This window comes from Lissotriton vulgaris, chromosome 12 (assembly GCF_964263255.1).
Source record: "Lissotriton vulgaris chromosome 12, aLisVul1.2, whole genome shotgun sequence".
Taxonomy (NCBI): Eukaryota; Metazoa; Chordata; class Amphibia; order Caudata; family Salamandridae; genus Lissotriton; species Lissotriton vulgaris.
The window spans coordinates 21279434-21293399 of NC_141700.1; the positions used below are offsets into that span (position 1 = coordinate 21279434).

Below are 13966 nucleotides of genomic sequence, written 5' to 3' on the forward strand. Positions count from 1 at the left end.
TTTACCCTGAGGGCAGCACCAGGGTAGGTACGGGGTCATGTGGACGCATGTCATATTCTTCCAGGGGAGAACATGAAAAAAATGCTGGAGGAAAATAACAGGACAGTAGTAATAGTGGAGTAAAACAATGCCAGGAAAGAGTATATAAACATTAATGAAGAGGTTAAAGTGGAGGTGTGACAAAAACTGATGGGTATTGGAACAAGTGATGCATCACCTGGAGATTAATTTCAAATTTAAAAAAATGTCAGAATTAAGACCGAAAGGAATTGGTTGGCACGGTCCACAAAACGTCTTACAACAGATGTTTGTAGGAGACACCTAATAGATATCCTCTTTTTGGAGTTATACCACACTTAAAAAAATCTAAGATGTTGGCATTTACACTGGACTTTATCAAGCGGGACATTGTTAAATATGGCTCTAGCGACAGCTTCTTATTTCAAGTAACACACACAAGAACCCAGGGGCGACAGCAGACAACACATTCATTTTTTCAATAATTATAAGGTGTTAACCATAACCCATAGCTGGGTATATATGCGCTGTAAGTATAGGGAAACAGACATGAACATGTGTTCATCCATACTCCTACTGCCTAGTCCTCACTAGTTAAGACTTGAAGCACATCATTCCAATGTTTTATTACAACAAAAACGAAGACAACCTAACTTTACATATGCAAGTCATAGCATACCCTTCTTATTCAGAGAGACACACACCACAAACACATAACTGCAAAACAAAACATATTTGGCATAATGTTATTCCTCCCCATGGCAATTCTGTGAAGAAACTGAGGCTGTATAAGACAACCTACTCCAGTTCAACTCCCCTGCTCTAATTCAATGTGAGAAATCAGATCCATCCTGTCGACACTATCATACGTGATATTCTTCAGAACCAAGGTTCTTTCAATATTTCATCACTAGTCAGATTCCAAAAAGTACTTCTTAACATTACCCAAGTAACCTCATCAAGAACACATCACCCTCTCACTCCTTGCTTTAACAACTCTGCCTTGCACTGGACATTACTACACAACTAATCCACTGTGCAGTACACGCATGAGCTTGAGGCCCATCCTCGTCGCCAGCTCTCAAGGCGACAAAGGAGACATTGATAGTGTTAAGTCATCTTCATTGAGACGCAAAGGGTAAACAGACACCACATGCAACTGTGTGCCAGAAATGAACGGCCTACATTTCCAAACTTGAAACTTTAATAACATGTCACAATTCCCGTTCTACAGAAACAAAGGTACCTCAAGTATTTCACGCACAGCTCAACAGTCAACCCATTAGATTCCTAAGAATGCAGCCCATAACTGCTGGTATAAACCTGCAGCTGCAAGTGCAGGGCAATAAAGGTGGCAGACTTCGGAACTGCCAACAGCATTGGTGATCCTGACCCTTCTTATGTTTGTCTGAGGCTCGAACCCATAACACATAACGTGTATTTGTAAAGTACATACATGTTCACCAAGGAGGGTATCGGCGCAGAGTAACAGATCACCCAACTCAATGGTACTCATTTATTTTCCCTTGGCAGAAGACTGTCTAAATCATGGGTACTCACAAACTTTCTCTCGGGGGCCAAATTTACAGTTTGGTTTGTGTCCGAGGGCCGCATTGGTGGGGGGCGGGGTCAGTGGGGGAGGGGCGGGGCTAGAGCAACAACATAAAACTGACCATGAGGTTGATCACAGGTCCCTGCAGCGGACACCTTCGTCCACTGAGCTGTCACGGCATACACACATCTCTCTCTCTCTTTCTCTCTCGGTCTCCCTCCCTCTCTATAGCTCTTTCCCTTTCTCTAGCTCTCTCTCCCTCTCTCCCTCCCTCTCTCCTGTCTTTCTCTGTCTCACTCCCTCTCTCTCACTCCCACTCTCTCTCACTCCCTCTCTCTCTCCCTCTCCGTCTCCCTCCCTCTCACTCTCCGTCTCACTCGCTTTCACTCCCTTTCCCTCCCTCTCCCTCCATTTCCCTCCCTCTCACTCCCTCTCCATCTCCCTCCATTTCCCTCCCTCTCCCTCCCTCTCCCTCCCTTTCACTCCCTCTCCGTCTCCCTCCCTTTCCCTCCTTCTCACTCCCTCTCTTTCCCTCCCTCTCCCACCCTTTCCTTCCCTCTCCATCCCTTTCCCTCTCTCTCCCTTCAATTCCCTCCCTTTCCCTCCATCTCACTCCCCATCAGTCTCCCTCCCTTTCCCTCAATCTCACTCCCCATCAGTCTCCTTCCCGTTCCCTACATGTCATTCCCCATCAGTCTCCCTCCCATTCCCTCAATCTCACTCCCTATCAGTCTCCCTCCCTTTCCCTCCCTCTCACTCCCTCCCTCTCACTCCCTCCCCCCTCCCTCTCACTCACTTACTCCCTCCCTCCCTCTCACTCACTCACTCCTCCCTCTCACTCACTCACTCCTCCCTCTCACTCACTCACTCCCTCTCACTCACTCCTCCCTCTCACTCCCTCTCTCCCTCTCACTCTCTCCCTCTCACTCACTCCCTCTCACTCACTCACTCCCTCTCACTCACTCACTCCTTTTCACTCACTCCCTCCTTTTCACTCACTCACTCCCTCCCTCTCACTCACTCCCTCTCTCACTCCCTCCCTCCCTCCCTCCCACTCCTTCCCTCTCACTCCCTCCCCCCCCCTCCCTCTCACTCACTTACTCCCTCCCTCCCTTACTCCCTCCCTCCCTCTCACTCACTTCTCCCTCTCACTCCTCCCTCTCACTCCTCCCTCTCACTCCTCCCTCTCACTCACTCCCTCTCACTCACTCTCTCTCACTCACTCTCTCCCTCCCTCTCACTCCCTCCCTCCCTCTCACTCTCTCCCTCCCTCTCACTCCCTCCCTCCCTCTCACTCCCTTCCTCCCTCTCACTCCCTCCCTCCCTCTCCCACTCACTCACTCTCACTCACTCACTCTCTCTCACTCACTCACTCTCTCACTCCCTCTCACTCACTCACTCCCTCTCACTCACTCCCTCTCACTCACTAACTCCCTCTCACTCACTCCCTCTCACTCACTAACTCACTCCCTCTCACTCACTCACTCCCTCCCTCTCACTCCCTCCCTCCCACTCCTTCCCTCTCACTCCCTCCCCCCTCTCACTCACTCACTCCTCCCTCTCACTCACTCCCTCTCACTCACTCACTCCCTCCCACTCACTCCCTCTCACTCCCTCCTTTTCACTCACTCCCTCCTTTTCACTCACTCACTCCCTCTCACTTACTCCCTCTCTCTCACCCCCTCCCTCCCTCCCACTCCTTCCCTCTCACTCCCTCCCCCCTCCCTCTCACTCACTCCTTCCCTCCCTCCCTCTCACTCCTTCCCTCCCTCCCTCCCTCCCACTCACTCCTTCCCTCCCTCCCACTCACTCACTCCCTCTCACTCTCTCTCTCTCCCTCTCCGTCCCCCTCCCCCTCCCTTTCCCTCCCACTCCCTCTGTCATCTCACCATGTGGGGCGCACACAACTCACAGCCGCACCCGAGCACTTAACAGGCCATTTGCATGTTAATGTGGCCTTTGTATTTCACCTCTTCTTAGGCCCCTGCAGCTTTACTCTGGCCATTGCCTGGATCGCCCGGCCGGCAGCTCCCACAGAGCAGCAGTCTCTCGCGCTGCTGCAGACACTTACAAAAAAAAAGGTTAAACACAGGTATGATGTCTCGGGGGTCCGCGGGCCGCCAGGAAAGGCTTGCCGGGCCGCCACAGGCCCGCGGGCCGTACTATGAGTACCCCTGGTCTAAATAGACTGTCCAGGGGTCACGGATGGGAGATACCTGCAGGGGACGCATTATTGCACGGAGTCCTCGGACCCCGCCAGGTGAAGCAGGGTGGGGACCCGTGCCACTGTGTTGTACCAGGTGCAGACCCAGCCACCCCTCTGGCTGGTTCAGTAACAAGATGAATTATAGGAGCTCAGCGCACAGTGAAGGGAGGTCGAGGGCAGGGGTGCCGGCACCAGCTCCACGGAGGGCTCTCTGGCTGCACAGGAGCTCAGGGAACACTGGAGGGAGGTCCAGGGGTGCGGACACCAGCTCCACGGAGGGCCCTCTGGCTGCACACGAGCTCAGAGCACACTGGAGAGAGGTCCAGGGCAGGGGTGCAGGCACCTGCACCATGGAGGGCCCTCTGGCTGCACAGGAGCTCAGGGCACACTGGAGGGAGTCCATGGCAGGGGTGCAGGCACCTGCACCATGGAGGGCCCTCTGGCTGCACACGAGCTCAGGGCACACTGGAGGGAGGTCATGGGGTGCGGACACCAGCTCCACGGAGGGCCCTCTGGCTGCACAGGAGCTCAGAGCACACTGGAGAGAGGTCATGGGGTGCGGACACCAGCTCCACGGAGGGCCCTCTGGCTGCACAGGAGCTCAGAGCACACTGGAGGGAGTCCAGGGCAGGGGTGCAGGCACCTGCACCATGGAGGGCCCTCTGGCTGCACAGCACATGAGCTCAGGGCACACTGGAGGGAGGTCCAGGGGTGCAGGCACCTGCACCATGGAGGGCCCTCTGGCTGCACAGGAGCTCAGAGCACACTGGAGAGAGGTCATGGGGTGCGGACACCAGCTCCACGGAGGGCCCTCTGGCTGCACAGGAGCTCAGAGCACACTGGAGAGAGGTCCAGGGCAGGGGTGCAGGCACCTGCTCCATGGAGGGCCCTCTGGCTGCACATGAGCTCAAGGCACACTGGAGGGAGGTCATGGGGTGCGGACACCAGCTCCACAGAGGGCCCTCTGGCTGCACAGGAGCTCAGAGCACACTGGAGAGAGGTCCAGGGCAGGGGTGCAGGCACCTGCACCATGGAGGGCCCTCTGGCTGCACAGGAGCTCAGGGAACACTGGAGGGAGGTCCAGGGGTGCAGGCACCTGCACCATGGAGGGCCCTCTGGCTGCACAGGAGCTCAGGGCACACTGGAGGGAGTCCATGGCAGGGGTGCAGGCACCAGCACCATGGAGGGCCCTCTGGCTGCACACGAGCTCAGGGCACACTGGAGGGAGTCCAGGGCAGGGGTGCAGGCACCAGCACGATGGAGGGCCCTCTGGCTGCACACGAGCTCAGGGCACACTGGAGGGAGTCCAGGGCAGGGGTGCAGGCACCTGCACCATGGAGGGCCCTCTGGCTGCACAGGAGCTCAGGGAACACTGGAGGGAGGTCCAGGGGTGCAGGCACCTGCACCATGGAGGGCCCTCTGGCTGCACAGGAGCTCAGGGAACACTGGAGGGAGTCCATGGCAGGGGTGCAGGCACCAGCACCATGGAGGGCCCTCTGGCTGCACACGAGCTCAGGGCACACTGGAGGGAGTCCATGGCAGGGGTGCAGGCACCAGCACCATGGAGGGCCCTCTGGCTGCACAGGAGCTCAGGGCACACTGGAGGGAGGTCCAGGGCAGGGCTGCAGGCACCTGCACCATGGAGCGCCCTCTGGCTGCACACGAGCTCAGGGCACACTGGAGGGAGTCCAGGGCAGGGGTGCAGGCACCTGCACCATGGAGCGCCCTCTGGCTGCACACGAGCTCAGGGCACACTGGAGGAAGTCCAGGGCAGGGGTGCAGACACCTGCACCATGGAGCGCCCTCTGGCTGCACACGAGCTCAGGGCACACTGGAGGGAGGTCCAGGGCAGGGGTGCAGGCACCTGCTCCATGGAGGGCCCTCTGGCTGCACACGAGCTCAGGGCACACTGGAGGGAGTCCATGGCAGGGGTGCAGGCACCTGCACCATGGAGGGCCCTCTGGCTGCACACGAGCTCAGGGCACACTGGAGGGAGTCCAGGGCAGGGTGCAGGCACCAGCTCCACGGAGGGCCCTCTGGCTGCACAGAAGCTCAGGGCACACTGGAGGGAGTCCAGGGCAGGGGTGCAGGCACCAGCACGATGGAGGGCCCTCTGGCTGCACACGAGCTCAGGGCACACTGGAGGGAGTCCATGGCAGGGGTGCAGGCACCTGCTCCATGGAGGGCCCCCTGGCTGCACAGGAGCTCAGGGGACACTGGAGGGAGTCCATGGCAGGGGTGCAGGCACCTGCTCCATGGAGGGCCCCCTGGCTGCACAGGAGCTCAGGGCACACTGGAGGGAGGTCATGGGGTGCGGACACCAGCTCCACAGAGGGCCCTCTGGCTGCACAGGAGCTCAAGGCACACTGGAGGGAGTCCAGGGCAGGGGTGCAGGCACCAGCTCCACGGAGGGCCCTCTGGCTGCACAGGAGCTCAAGGCACACTGGAGGGAGTCCAGGGCAGGGGTGCAGGCACCTGCTCCATGGAGGGCCCCCTGGCTGCACAGGAGCTCAGGGCACACTGGAGGGAGTCCATGGCAGGGGTGCAGGCACCTGCCCCATGGAGGGCCCCCTGGCTGCACAGGAGCTCAGGGCACACTGGAGGGAGTCCATGGCAGGGGTGCAGGCACCTGCTCCACAGAGGGCCCTCTGGCTGCACAGGAGCTCAGAGCACACTGGAGAGAGGTCCAGGGCAGGGGTGCAGGCACCTGCACCATGGAGGGCCCTCTGGCTGCACAGGAGCTCAAGGCACACTGGAGGGAGGTCATGGGGTGCGGACACCAGCTCCACAGAGGGCCCTCTGGCTGCACAGGAGCTCAGAGCACACTGGAGAGAGTCCAGGGCAGGGCTGCAGGCACCTGCACCATGGAGAGCCCTCTGGCTGCACACGAGCTCAGGGCACACTGGAGGGAGTCCAGGGCAGGGGTGCAGGCACCAGCACGATGGAGGGCCCTCTGGCTGCACACGAGCTCAGGGCACACTGGAGGGAGGTCCAGGGCAGGGCTGCAGGCACCTGCTCCATGGAGGGCCCCCTGGCTGCACACGAGCTCAGGGCACACTGGAGGGAGTCCAGGGCAGGGGTGCAGGCACCAGCTCCACGGAGGGCCCTCTGGCTGCACACGAGCTCAGAGCACACTGGAGGGAGTCCAGGGCAGGGGTGCAGGCACCTGCACCATGGAGGGCCCTCTGGCTGCACAGGAGCTCAGGGCACACTGGAGGGAGGTCCAGGGCAGGGCTGCAGGCACCTGCACCATGGAGAGCCCTCTGGCTGCACATGAGCTCAAGGCACACTGGAGGGAGGTCATGGGGTGCGGACACCAGCTCCACAGAGGGCCCTCTGGCTGCACAGGAGCTCAGAGCACACTGGAGAGAGTCCAGGGCAGGGCTGCAGGCACCTGCACCATGGAGAGCCCTCTGGCTGCACACGAGCTCAGGGCACACTGGAGGGAGTCCAGGGCAGGGGTGCAGGCACCAGCACGATGGAGGGCCCTCTGGCTGCACACGAGCTCAGGGCACACTGGAGGGAGTCCAGGGCAGGGGTGCAGGCACCTGCACCATGGAGAGCCCTCTGGCTGCACACGAGCTCAGGGCACACTGGAGGGAGTCCAGGGCAGGGCTGCAGGCAAAAGCACCATGGAGAGCCCTCTGGCTGCACACGAGCTCAGAGCACACTGGAGGGAGGTCCAGGGCAGGGCTGCAGGCACCTGCACCATGGAGAGCCCTCTGGCTGCACAGGAGCTCAGGGCACACTGGAGGGAGGTCATGGGGTGCGGACACCAGCTCCACAGAGGGCCCTCTGGCTGCACAGGAGCTCAGAGCACACTGGAGGGAGTCCATGGCAGGGGTGCAGGCACCTGCACCATGGAGGGCCCTCTGGCTGCACAGGAGTTCAGCGCACACTGGAGGGAGTCCATGGCAGGGGTGCAGGCACCAGCACCATGGAGGGCCCTCTGGCTGCACAGGAGCTCAGGGCACACTGTGGGAGTCCAGGGCAGGGGTGCAGGCACCTGCACCATGGAGGGCCCCCTGGCTGCACACGAGCTCAGGGCACACTGGAGGGAGGTCCAGGGCAGGGGTGCAGGCACCTGCTCCATGGAGGGCCCTCTGGCTGCACACGAGCTCAGGGCACACTGGAGGGAGTCCATGGCAGGGGTGCAGGCACCTGCACCATGGAGGGCCCTCTGGCTGCACAGGAGCTCAGGGCACACTGGAGGGAGTCCAGGGCAGGGGTGCAGGCACCTGCACCATGGAGGGCCCTCTGGCTGCACAGGAGCTCAGTGCACACTGGAGGGAGTCCATGGCAGGGGTGCAGGCACCTGCACTATGGAGGGCCCCCTGGCTGCACAGGAGCTCAGGGCACACTGGAGGGAGTCCAGGGCAGGGGTGCAGGCACCAGCTCCACGGAGGGCCCTCTGGCTGCACAGGAGCTCAGGGCACACTGGAGGGAGTCCAGGGCAGGGGTGCAGGCACCAGCACCATGGAGGGCCCTCTGGCTGCACAGGAGCTCAGTGCACACTGGAGGGAGTCCATGGCAGGGGTGCAGGCACCTGCACTATGGAGGGCCCCCTGGCTGCACAGGAGCTCAGGGCACACTGGAGGGAGTCCATGGCAGGGGTGCAGGCACCTGCACCATGGAGGGCCCTCTGGCTGCACAGGAGTTCAGCGCACACTGGAGGGAGGTCCAGGGGTGCAGGCACCTGCACCATGGAGGGCCCTCTGGCTGCACAGGAGCTCAGGGCACACTGGAGGGAGTCCAGGGCAGGGGTGCCGGCACCAGCTCCACGGAGGGCCCTCTGGCTGCACAGGAGCTCAGTGCACACTGGAGGGAGTCCATGGCAGGGGTGCAGGCACCTGCACTATGGAGGGCCCCCTGGCTGCATAGGAGCTCAGGGCACACTGGAGGGAGTCCATGGCAGGGGTGCAGGCACCTGCACCATGGAGGGCCCTCTGGCTGCACAGGAGTTCAGCGCACACTGGAGGGAGGTCCAGGGGTGCAGGCACCTGCACCATGGAGGGCCCTCTGGCTGCACAGGAGCTCAGGGCACACTGGAGGGAGTCCAGGGCAGGGGTGCAGGCATCAGCACGATGGAGGGCCCTCTGGCTGCACACGAGCTCAGGGCACACTGGAGGGAGTCCAGGGCAGGGGTGCAGGCACCTGCTCCATGGAGGGCCCTCTGGCTGCACAGGAGCTCAGGGCACACTGGAGGGAGTCCATGGCAGGGGTGCAGGCACCTGCTCCATGGAGGGCCCCCTGGCTGCACAGGAGCTCAGGGCACACTGGAGGGAGTCCAGGGCAGGGGTGCAGGCACCAGCTCCATGGAGGGCCCTCTGGCTGCACAGGAGCTCAGGGCACACTGGAGGGAGTCCAGGGCAGGGGTGCAGGCACCAGCTCCACGGAGGGCCCTCTGGCTGCACAGGAGCTCAGTGCACACTGGAGGGAGTCCAGGGCAGGGGTGCAGGCACCTGCTCCATGGAGGGCCCTCTGGCTGCACAGGAGCTCAGGGCACACTGGAGGGAGTCCATGGCAGGGGTGCAGGCACCTGCTCCATGGAGGGCCCCCTGGCTGCACAGGAGCTCAGGGCACACTGGAGGGAGTCCAGGGCAGGGGTGCAGGCACCAGCTCCATGGAGGGCCCTCTGGCTGCACAGGAGCTCAGAGCACACTGGAGAGAGGTCCAGGGCAGGGGTGCAGGCACCTGCACCATGGAGGGCCCTCTGGCTGCACATGAGCTCAAGGCACACTGGAGGGAGGTCATGGGGTGCGGACACCAGCTCCACAGAGGGCCCTCTGGCTGCACAGGAGCTCAGAGCACACTGGAGAGAGGTCCAGGGCAGGGGTGCAGGCACCTGCACCATGGAGGGCCCTCTGGCTGCACAGGAGCTCAGGGAACACTGGAGGGAGGTCCAGGGGTGCAGGCACCTGCACCATGGAGGGCCCTCTGGCTGCACACGAGCTCAGGGCACACTGGAGGGAGTCTAGGGCAGGGGTGCAGGCACCAGCTCCACGGAGGGCCCTCTGGCTGCACACGAGCTCAGGGCACACTGGAGGGAGTCCAGGGCAGGGGTGCAGGCACCAGCTCCACGGAGGGCCCTCTGGCTGCACACGAGCTCAGAGCACACTGGAGGGAGTCCAGGGCAGGGGTGCAGGCACCTGCACCATGGAGGGCCCTCTGGCTGCACAGGAGCTCAGTGCACACTGGAGGGAGGTCCAGGGCAGGGCTGCAGGCACCTGCTCCATGGAGGGCCCTCTGGCTGCACATGAGCTCAAGGCACACTGGCGGGAGGTCATGGGGTGCGGACACCAGCTCCACAGAGGGCCCTCTGGCTGCACAGGAGCTCAGAGCACACTGGAGAGAGTCCAGGGCAGGGCTGCAGGCACCTGCACCATGGAGGGCCCTCTGGCTGCACAGGAGCTCAGGGAACACTGGAGGGAGGTCCAGGAGTCCAGGGCACCTGCTCCATGGAGGGCCCTCTGGCTGCACAGCACAGGAGCTCAGGGCACACTGGAGGGAGGTCCAGGGGTGCAGGCACCTGCACCATGGAGGGCCCTCTGGCTGCACATGAGCTCAGGGCACACTGGAGGGAGGTCATGGGGTACGGACACCAGCTCCACAGAGGGCCCTCTGGCTGCACAGGAGCTCAGGGCACACTGGAGGGAGTCCAGAGCAGGAGTGCAGGCACCAGCTCCAAGGAGGGCCCTCTGGCTGCACAGAAGCTCAGTGCACACTGTGGGAGTCCAGGGCAGGGGTGCATGCACCTGCACCATGGAGGGCCCTCTGGCTGCACAGGATCTCAGGGCACACTGGAGGGAGTCCATGGCAGGGGTGCAGGCACCTGCACTATGGAGGGCCCCCTGGCTGCATAGGAGCTCAGGGCACACTGGAGGGAGTCCATGGCAGGGGTGCAGGCACCTGCACTATGGAGGGCCCCCTGGCTGCATAGGAGCTCAGGGCACACTGGAGGGAGTCCATGGCAGGGGTGCAGGCACCTGCTCCATGGAGGGCCCCCTGGCTGCACAGGAGCTCAGGGCACACTGGAGGGAGTCCATGGCAGGGGTGCAGGCACCTGCTCCATGGAGGGCCCCCTGGCTGCACAGGAGCTCAGGGCACACTGGAGGGAGGGCCAGGGGTGCAGGCACCTGCACCATGGAGAGCCCTCTGGCTGCACACGAGCTCAGGGCACACTGGAGGGAGTCCAGGGCAGGGGTGCAGGCACCAGCTCCACGGAGGGCCCTCTGGCTGCACAGGAGCTCAGGGCACACTGGAGGGAGGTCCAGGGCAGGGCTGCAGGCACCTGCACCATGGAGCGCCCTCTGGCTGCACACGAGCTCAGGGCACACTGGAGGGAGTCCAGGGCAGGGGTGCAGGCACCTGCACCATGGAGAGCCCTCTGGCTGCACACGAGCTCAGGGCACACTGGAGGGAGTCCAGGGCAGGGGTGCAGGCACCTGCTCCATGGAGGGCCCTCTGGCTGCACAGGAGCTCAGGGCACACTGGAGGGAGTCCATGGCAGGGGTGCAGGCACCTGCTCCATGGAGGGCCCCCTGGCTGCACAGGAGCTCAGGGCACACTGGAGGGAGTCCATGGCAGGGGTGCAGGCACCTGCTCCATGGAGGGCCCCCTGGCTGCACAGGAGCTCAGGGCACACTGGAGGGAGGGCCAGGGGTGCAGGCACCTGCACCATGGAGAGCCCTCTGGCTGCACACGAGCTCAGGGCACACTGGAGGGAGTCCAGGGCAGGGGTGCAGGCACCAGCTCCACGGAGGGCCCTCTGGCTGCACAGGAGCTCAGGGCACACTGGAGGGAGGTCCAGGGCAGGGCTGCAGGCACCTGCACCATGGAGCGCCCTCTGGCTGCACACGAGCTCAGGGCACACTGGAGGGAGTCCAGGGCAGGGGTGCAGGCACCTGCACCATGGAGAGCCCTCTGGCTGCACACGAGCTCAGGGCACACTGGAGGGAGTCCAGGGCAGGGGTGCAGGCACCTGCTCCATGGAGGGCCCTCTGGCTGCACAGGAGCTCAGGGCACACTGGAGGGAGTCCATGGCAGGGGTGCAGGCACCTGCTCCGTGGAGGGCCCCCTGGCTGCACAGGAGCTCAGGGCACACTGGAGGGAGTCCATGGCAGGGGTGCAGGCACCAGCACCATGGAGGGCCCTCTGGCTGCACAGGACCTGCTCCATGGAGGGCCCCCTGGATGCACAGGAGCTCAGGGCACACTGGAGGGAGTCCATGGCAGGGGTGCAGGCACCAGCACCATGGAGGGCCCTCTGGCTGCACAGGAGCTCAGTGCACAATGGAGGGAGTCCAGGGCAGGGGTGCAGGCACCTGCACCATGGAGGGCCCTCTGGCTGCACAGGAGCTCAGGGCACACTGGAGGGAGTCCAGGGCAGGGGTGCAGGCACCTGCACCATGGAGGGCCCTCTGGCTGCACAGGAGTTCAGCGCACACTGGAGGGAGGTCCAGGGGTGCAGGCATCTGCTGTCACGGTTCGCGGCGTTGCCGCGGCCGGCCATCCCCGCATACACACACGGAAGCCGGGATACTCACTTCCGGCTGGAAGTCGAGTTTCCGGTCTAGTCCCGGGAGCACGGAAGCACTTCCGGGGGAAGCACTTAAACAGCGCATTTCCCGCCGGCTCGGTGCTTCGGATTCCTTGCTGGGGATCACGCTGCTGAGACCTGCCTATTTCAGAGACGAGCCGCGCTGGAGCGCTGCTCGGCTGTTCCGTCAGCCACACGTAGGAGTGATTCCATTCACTCGTCTTGTAACTAGGAGGCAACCCGCGCTGGAGCGCAACCCTGCCTCACGTCTACGTCAATCAGAGGCGCTTGTTCATTCCGTCTCCTGAGGGTTCCAGAACCGTGCCCGTTTCTTTTGTTTCCTTAACCCTTATTGCGCAGGAGCGCCTAGAGGGTGTTTAGAGGACCTAAGTTGCGTTTTGGGGTTTGTACTTCGGTGTCCCACCGCGCAGAAGCGCCAAAGGGATACCACTGGTGGAGTGACTGGTGACCATTTACTGCTACATCTTCTTCCCGGAAGCATTGGTGAGTCCTCAGAGGGTGACAAGGTCTGTGTGTGTATGTGAGGGGTGGTTCCTTTTCGGGTCTGACTCTGTTTCTGAACTATCTCCTTTGGTTTCCAGTTGACACCCGGACGCCCCCGCCAGCTCCACGCTATCCACTAACCCTACACCCTGGCTCCCATCCCTGCGTCCATCTCATCCCTGTTGGGTATCGCCTTCCACGAGGGTCAGGTGGGTACAGGGACGGGTGCTCTTGTCGTCTCTGCGGAATTGCGTCACAAGCAAAGGTAAGACTTGTGGGGCATCGGACACCTGCACCATGGAATGCCCTCTGGCTGCACAGGAGCTCAGGGCACACTGGAGGGAGTCCAGGGCAGGGGTGCAAGCAGCAACTCCACAGAGGGCCTTCTGGCTGCACAGGGTGCCAGCTCTCCAGCTCAGCCAGGGCTTCCAGCTCGAGCCCCCGTGCACCCTGGGACACATTTACTAGCCAGAGTGGCCGGTTTGGGGGTCAGTAGGGTGTCTGGGCCCCCACCCCCGCAGGCCCCTGCCTGTGGCCCTGACACCTGCCGCGTTGTTTACATCCGTGAAGCCGCTTGTCTCTCCCAAGGTGCGGGGGCTCTCCCACTCCCGACCCCTTCCTGCCCGCCCTCTGCTGCACCTCGGGGGAGATCTCCCACTCAACACGGCCAGAGGACCACCCCCCCGCAGGTGACAACCGACCTCCCAGCCCCCACCTTCTGCTTCCACCGGCTCCGGTGCACCGAGGCCGCCAACCGCCGTCAGCGAATCATCCAATCGGGAAGCCGGGTTAAACTGATTGACAGGCGAAGCGGCAGGACTGGGCGGGGCCTGGCGGCTTCCAGTGCCACGGACGCGGTGATTGGTTAGAGAAAGAGCCCGCCCACGAACAAGACACTCTTGGCGCTGAAAGAACCCGTGCGCACCGCTGACCCGGAAGAGGACGCCGGATGCTCCGGAAGAGGTGGTCCAGCTGGACGTGGGCCGCCGGCTTCTGAAGTGTATCATTCATGGCACCTGCTGGGCAGTGTCTGAGCAGGGAAGGGCAGATGTGGGGAGGCCCTGCTGTTCCGCATAGGAAAACAAACATTTATTTTTCTGTTTGATGATGCAGAATAGCAAAACCAGAAGGATGGGTGACACTTTCAA

The 13966-nt window shown here is 62.2% G+C and overlaps 1 protein-coding gene across 3 annotated transcripts in view; it reads right to left on the bottom strand.

The window, feature by feature from the left end:
- Nucleotides 1-13966, bottom strand: part of LOC147673086 (spindlin-W-like) — a 94844-nt gene that overhangs the window by 58107 nt on the left and 22771 nt on the right. Inside the window, exon 1 of one of the 3 annotated variants that reach the window (XM_086946775.1) lies at nucleotides 13534-13618. The exons of 1 other annotated variant lie outside the window; for it this stretch is intronic. The gene's annotated coding sequence lies outside the window, so the exon portion shown is untranslated. Of the gene's footprint in view, nucleotides 1-13519; nucleotides 13619-13966 lie in introns of those variants that run through there. One more of the 3 variants, XM_086946776.1, reaches the window with a different exon arrangement.